Genomic DNA, 7713 nt, shown 5'->3' with positions numbered 1-7713 from the left:
GCTTTTGAGCCGCCCAGGATTTGATCCGGAAAATCGATCGGAACCTTCGCCGCAGCTGCGCACGAAAGCTGTACAAAGAGAAAGGTGTCCCACAGCTTCAAAGTTTAACCGGGCTGAGCTGTTACTGCGATAATACAAATCTGGAATGGGACCTGAGGTACTTGACCACGAGACAAGGACAGAGCGATGATACAAATGCCGCTTCTGTCAAAGTCACGCCACACCGTGATGCAAACAAGAGAAGCGGTGGATGATACCTAGACGAGACCCAATAGGGCGGGGTGTCTCACAGCAGAAAGCTCCATTTGGAGAGAGGGACAGAAAGTTGAGGTAGAGAGGTGACCAAGACGACCAAGCCATCCGACCAAGGGAACTCTGAAGATTGATGGAGACTTACCAATGGTTCTGCGGCTCTGCTCTCTTGAAACGGCGACTGCTACAAGTCTTGCCTCCCTCTGGACGGGAGCACCAGAGCGGGGAGAGCTCGACCTGGTGAAGCGCCGCCTAGTGCAACTCCACAAATTCAAGAAGCCTCGCCGTACCGAATCACAATCGGTTTTCCGCAAATGGCGAGAGACTGAAAGGGATGGTTTTATTACAGAAAGTAGTTTAGAACTGTCATCGCAAACATCCTTTGGATACTTGAGGCTGCAATGCGATGCGGCGTCGTGTCAATAGGGCGTGGGTGAGCATGTGCACATTAGGCAAAACCTCCGGTGTTGGAAGGGAAAATTGTCAGGTTTCCAACTTTCCACCCAATTTTCGTAACAGGAGGCAGCAAGGATCGCTTCATCTGCTACATGTTTGCTACCCCGACTATGTACGCGTTCCAAGGTCTGCCTGGTTGAAACGCTGGAGCTCCTCGTACTTCACGTCGCGGTCGGCAGTGTACTCCCTGGCGTTTCCGCTTGATTTGGTGTCTGGCATCTCCCTGAACCAGACGTGGATGGACTTAAATCCTGCTTCCTCCAGGCAGTCCTTGATTTCCGGTATCGACCACCTGCAAAAGAGCGACATGAATTGCGATTTCAAAGACGGAAGTACTTCACGGACGACCCTTTGCTGAACGACAATGCACTACAGCTAATCCCACCGCACGCTGCTGTCTAGATTTGCCCATGGATGGTGCGATGGGCATGTCGTGCAAGTTTCGGCTGGACAAGCGTCCTCTGTGTAGCAGTGCTCTTTCGAAGACACTCTCCGTCCATCTGGATCAACAACATTGTCTTGCCATTCACATGCATATTTTCCAGAAACCAATAGTGTGGCAAGGAAGCTTTGGTAGCGATGCACAAGTGCACCACTGACCATAACTGAAAAACGCCCCATAACTGAAAACATATTCCACCTTGAAGCAGGTTTTCGTTTTCTGAGTAACAATCGCAGATGGCAGCAGCATCAAAGTATGACAGCTCAGTGTTGGAACCTACCAGGCTACCACAAGAGGCCCAGGCCTATTGACGCCATGGAAGGATCTGGAGGCATTGCAGCAGATCAAGTTTAAAGATAAGCATCTATCTCGAGTTTCAGGATATGTTTTGGTTACTTTAGATTCAGTTTATTATTTCCCATCAGATAAGATGTGCTCCCTTGCAGTTTATGTTTCAATGGTTAGAGCCTAGCCTATATAATGACGCCAGGCATATGGGGTTTATTCAACAGAAAACATCTCTCTCTGTCTCTCTACCCTACTACCCCCTATCTATAACGCGTGTAGGTTTCTTCTCCCTCAGTGGCGTTGGTCACCCTCCCATCAACCATCCTAGTCAATACCGCCGTAGATCCAATCCACCCTGAGAGAAGGCCCAAAAGACCATGACAGTTTGCCTAATTTTTTATACTAATTATTTGTATTGGAAGACTAGCAACCTTGCAGGTTTTCCAGAACTGTTCGATCGGTGAATGGGAAAACAAGCGATAAGTCTGAACCTAAGGCCTTGCTAAGTAATGTATAAGCAAAACTTACAGGCGCCAATGGTACGTGAAAGCATGCCGTATCATTTGCTTCTTTCCAACTTGAAAGTGGAGGCTGATCCTTGTTTCACGAGTTATGATGTCAAACTCTTCTTGCTCCCAGAAATACTGTAGGCATAGTTGTATATAAGAAGAAGAATTCTACATTAAATATTTTATGCCAGAAGATTATGAGCTCTCACTAATAAAGCTCCTGCATGTTCCAGTTCATATCAACTTGCAGACTATACAAGGGTAGAAATTATATGAACGATGAGTGTAAAGGAAGCTCTGTCAATACAATATATTGGAGATATTACAATCTTTGTGTACTGAAACATCATATCCAAGCTAACTTCATCAAATCCATCAAGTGTGTTATTTATGAAAGAAACTTAGTGTAACACATATATTTGCCATGCAACCCATAACAAATACTCCCTCCGTTCCTAAATATTTGTCTTTCTAGACATTTCAAATGACTACTACATACGGATGTATGTAGACATATTTTAGAGTGTAGATTCGCTCACTTTGCTCCGTATGTAGTCAATTGTTGAAATGCCTAGAAAGACAAGTATTTAGGAACGGAGGGAGTAGTATAACTTACTGACTTGCTAGTTCAAGCTGTCTTAACTTTAGCTAACTACATGATGATGCACCAGTAAGTCAAATAAAATCTGTAGCTAAATTGCTCAGGAAGCGAGATACAAAATTCAACATCTTTCATGTCGCAGACAACAACCGCCACATATTTCTAATTTTACATATTGCATCATTTACCAATAAAAATGATTTGTTAGCATGCTGTAAATTCTTCTTACAAATACTGCATCATTTACCAATAAAAAAATGCAACCTCACCCTAAAACATACTAATCTTATGACAGTATGCCTAGTATGTTTCTAACTGGTACTTTAGAAGAAAGGCCTCGATGTGCTGCAATGATTAAGCAATGCTATAAATCTACTCACAGTGAAGCTGGGGAATCTCCTCTGGAAACGAAGCTTGCATTCAGATGACGTGCCACCATATACATCCATTACAAATGTACCGCCTCTTTCAGAAAGTGCATTGAAAGCATGCCTGAAATACAAAACCAAGTCCTTTCTCTTGTGAAGGCAACAACAACTGTAGTTGAATGCACAAATTATGTCTCTTCCAGGCAAAATTGCATCTGACATGGTCGAATTGGCTTCACATTTCGTAAATGAAGAATCTGACTGCTCGCAGCTGTTCGTTTCAGTAGAGCCATCATCACTGGTAAAATTTAGACCTTGCACGAGATCACTGATCTTTTGCTTGACAAGGCGAGATTCATTTGGCTGCAGAATATTTCCATCAAAAAGCAACAACCTCAAATACCCATCAGCTCCAATCTTGCTCAGGTTGTTCTCAAGACACCACTCAAGTGACTCACGGTCAAAGTCTAAGCCCACTGCTGTTCGTCTCGTATCAGTGCGAAGCCACTCAGTACTGCCAACAGGAAAAAAGAAAGATTACGAGCAACTCATGCACTTATACTCTGAAGCTAAATAATAACATCTCTGATGTTGAACACCACTGAATACTGACCAAATTACTCCAAAGAGTAAGCATTTTAGTATTACAGTTCCTAGTTATATGTGTCAAAGTGTTCATCGTTTCGAGTTAATGGGACTCCTCAGATCCTCAGTAATAGATACACACTGCGGCCAAAGAGTTAGCGAAATTGACAGCAGGGTAGCTGATGTCCCCTTTTGGCGACTGGCCACAAAAGCACAACACATCGTCATTTCGTCGAACAGGTTGTGAGCACGGAGACCTTCACAGATCCAAGATACGATGGAAGCTAGCGAAGTTACCTGCACGGAAAGCTGGTTCAGGTGGAACTTGGAAGGCATGGAGCCGACCTGCCACTGGCCCAGGCGGTCGCCTTCTTCCGCGCCTCCGTCGCGTTCGTCTTCTGCTGTTGCTTCGTCGGAATCGTCACCGTCCGAGTCCTCCTGGCGGCGCGGCGGCGTGTCGTAGGCAGACGAAGGCAAGTCATCGTCGCCGAGCTGCGAGCCACGGCGGCCGCGGCCTTGCCGGTGCGACTCCTTCATCTTCTCCGCTCGTAGGAGTTAATTGCAAGAAAATACCACGCTTCGCTAATGAATTAGTAACAGTAGTCATTTTGTTTGCAGTTCAGTACCAATTTTAAGTTTGAATGTTGCAAAACGGTCTGACAACCGTATAAGCACGTATTGACCATGTATCTGACCGACCGGCATCTTAGTTAGCAGTGGAGATGCTCATTGTTTAATTGAGGCAAATGGTGATTATTTAATACTAGAAGCTCAAAGTTGAGTGTTGCACAGCTACTTGTCTTTATTTTGTATTGCATGACAATTTGTCCTAGATCTTAGGTTGCAGTAGAATTAACATTGTTTAGTTGGCCACATGCATAGGTTGTATAGTTGTTATGCTGTTAGTTGCATTTTTTTTAAATGCCCTTTTATAATTGGAATTTTTCAGAGAGTAACAATATAAGTGTTGCTATATTGTAGGAAGGTCAGAATTGTAGTTTTCTTGGGTGGGTTGACCCAGAGTGGCCTCCCACAATGCAAAATGCATTGTTGAAGCTTTGAAAAATGTTTGAAGACAGAAAGACTGCTAGGAGGAAGGATAATCTGGATTATTCACTTACTATGCACCACCTTAAAGAAGAAAAAAGGAATCTAGATGCCAACTATGACAAACTAGTTGAAGATGTTCATCAACTTTTCAATACCCTGTTATTTCAGCTATGTGCAGGCTAAGGAGAAGAGAGTTGAGGTTACCAGTGCATCAACTGTGGCTGGCATGAAGACTGAGATGGAGAAGAAAGAGGCAGAGAACTTGACGCTGCAAGAGAAGTATGCAGTGTTGATGAACCTGATAGAAGCTCAAGGCAGTCTCATTAGGAACCTGAAGATGAATCATTTGAAAGCGAAGGAAAAGCTAAGTGACGGCAACAACAATTTTAAAGGTTCGGGTTGATGAGCTCACCAAGACTGTGAAAAAAGTCACTGGAGAGAGTGTGCAGCTGAATCTTCACATGTCTGATCTCAAGAAGAGACATGATAATCTCAAAAAACCCAGGGATGAGCTCAAGGTTCAGGTTGCTGTTCAGTTGAAGGCATTGGAGAGGAGAAGAACAAAGAGAAGTTGAAGTTGATCCATGACATCTTGAAGGAATGAGGTAGATGAAGATGAAGATAAACTCGGTAGATGAAGCAGAGTATACTGATACGTCTCTGTCGTATCTACTTTTCCTAACGCTTTTCCTCTTGTTTTGGACTCTAATTTGCATGATTTGAAACTAACTCGGACTGACGCTGTTTTCAGCAGAACTACCATGGTGTTGTTTTTTATGCAGAAATAAAAGTTCTCTGATTGGAACGAAACTTTGAAAGGATTTTTTATATAATAAAAGAGAATTATTGGAGCCAAGAACCACTAGAGGGGGGCCCCAGGGTGGGCACAACCCACCAGGGCGCTCCCCTCCTGGCGCGCCCAGGTGGGTTGTCCCCACCTGGTGGCCCCGCTGACCCTATCTCCGACGCTATAAATTCACATTTTCGGAGAAAAAACCAGAGAGAAAGAATTACCGCGTTTCATGAGACGGAGCATTCTTCATCGGGAGGCCAGATCTGGAGTCCGTTTTGGGCTCCGGAGAGGGGGATTTTTTATCTTCGTCATCACCAAACCTTTTACATCGCCAATTCCATGATGCTCCCGCCCGGGAGTGAGTAATTCCTTCGTAGGCTCGCTGGTCGGTGAGGAGTTGGATGAGATTCATCATGTAATCAAGTTAGTTTTGTTAGGGCTTGATCCCTAGTATCCATTATGTTTTGAGATTGATGTTGGTATGACTTTGCCATGCTTAATGCTTATCACTTTGGGCCCAGGTGCCATGATTTCAGATCTGAATCGTTTATGTTATCACCATTATATCTATGGTCTAGATCCGTCTTGCAAGTTATAGTCACCTATTACGTGTTATGATCCGTAAAACCTGGAGTGACAGAAGTCGGGATACTTTCCGGTGATGACAGTAGTTTGAGGAGTTCATGTATTCACTATGTGTTAATGTTTGTTCCGGTTCTCTACTAAAAGGAGGCCTTAATATCACTTAGTTTCCACATGGACCCTGCTACCACGGGAGGGTGGGAAAAAAGATGTCATGCAAGTTCTTTCCATAAGAATGTATGACTATTTACGGAATACATGTCTACATTATATTTATGAACTGGAGCTAGTGCCGTATCGCCCTAGGTTATGACTGTTATATGATGAATATCATACAACAAATTCACCGATCCAATGCCTACGAATTTTCCATATATTGTTCTTGCTAGGTTACTACTGTTGCTGCTACTGTTACACTTGCTACAAAATCATTGCTATCATTGTTACCGTTATTGTTACTGTTACTACTGCTATCAAAACTACCATACCACTTTGCTACTAATCACTTTGCTGCAGATAATTAATCTCCAGGTGTGGTTGAATTGACAACTCAGCTGCTAATACTTGCAAATTACTACTGCTATCAAAACTACCATACTACTTTGCTACTAATCACTTTGCTGCAGATAATCAATCTCCAGGTGTGGTTGAATTGAGAACTCAGCTGCTAATACTTGCAAATATTCTTTGGCTCCCCTTGTGTCGAATTAATAAATTTGGGGTTAATACTCCACCCTCGAAAACTATTGCGATCCCCTGTACTTGTGGGTTATCAAGACCTTTTTCTAGCGCCATTGCCGGGGAGCATAGCTATATTTGTTGAGTCACTTGGGATTATTATCAATTTATCACTATGAAGAATCTGAAGGATACCAAGACTAAGATATTTCCCTCGAAGACGAGGGGAGGTAAGTGAAAGCACAAGTGCTCCCTTAGTGATTTTGGTAATTAATGTCAAAATATCTCTTGTTAGACTAATATTTTTATCTAGTATATTTCAGATGAGTTCAATATTGGAGTGGCTTGGACAAGAGGATGTGGAACCCCTTAAAGATGCTAAGGACAGAAGATTGGCAAAAGCTCAAAGCTCAAGACTCTACAGTTTCATCTTAGTGATCCAAGATCACATTGAGTCCATAGGAAATCCAGTACTATTAAAAGGGGATGAGGTGTTGCTTAATGGCTTGCTTGCTCAAAGTGCTTAGTGATATGCTCCAAAACCCTCAACCACTTTCTCATATCCACATATGTCCCAAACATAAAGTCAAACTCGGCCCCACCGATTTGATCTATCTGGCGCCACCGAGTTCACTTGACATAACCACTGCCAGAAACCCTAATCAGTTTGGACTCACCGATGGGATCTCGGTCTCACCAAGATGGGCATGCAAACTCTCTATTTCCTACTGCAGTTATTTCGGTCCCACCGAGATATGCAGTCGGTCCCACCGAGTTTGATTGACCAATTCTCTGTTTCACTTATTACCAAAATCGGTCTCACCGAGTTTGTGTAATCGGTCGAACCGAGTTGAGGTTTTACCCTAACCCTAGCACATTGGTCCCACCGAGTTGATCATGTCAGTCCCACCGGAAATTCTAACGTTCACATTTTGAACCATATCGGTCTGACCGAGTTTCTCGATTCGGTCCCAGCGAGTTTGGTAAATTGTGTGTAACGACTATATTTGGTGTGGAGGCTATATATACCCCTCCACCCACTCTTCATTCATGGATAAAGCCATCAGAACATGCCTACACTTCCAATATACATTTTCTGAGAGAGAACC

At 43.5% G+C, this 7713-nt stretch overlaps 1 pseudogene; it reads right to left on the bottom strand.

Moving 5' to 3' along the window:
- Nucleotides 1–592: 592 nt before the first annotated feature.
- LOC119279755 lies at nt 593–4038 on the bottom strand (annotated as a pseudogene).
- Nucleotides 4039–7713: the final 3675 nt, after the last annotated feature.

Source organism: Triticum dicoccoides, chromosome 3B (assembly GCF_002162155.2).
Source record: "Triticum dicoccoides isolate Atlit2015 ecotype Zavitan chromosome 3B, WEW_v2.0, whole genome shotgun sequence".
Classification (NCBI taxonomy): Eukaryota; Viridiplantae; Streptophyta; class Magnoliopsida; order Poales; family Poaceae; genus Triticum; species Triticum dicoccoides.
Note: the sequence above shows the minus strand (reverse complement) of the source record. Positions and strands in the feature narration are given on the sequence as shown.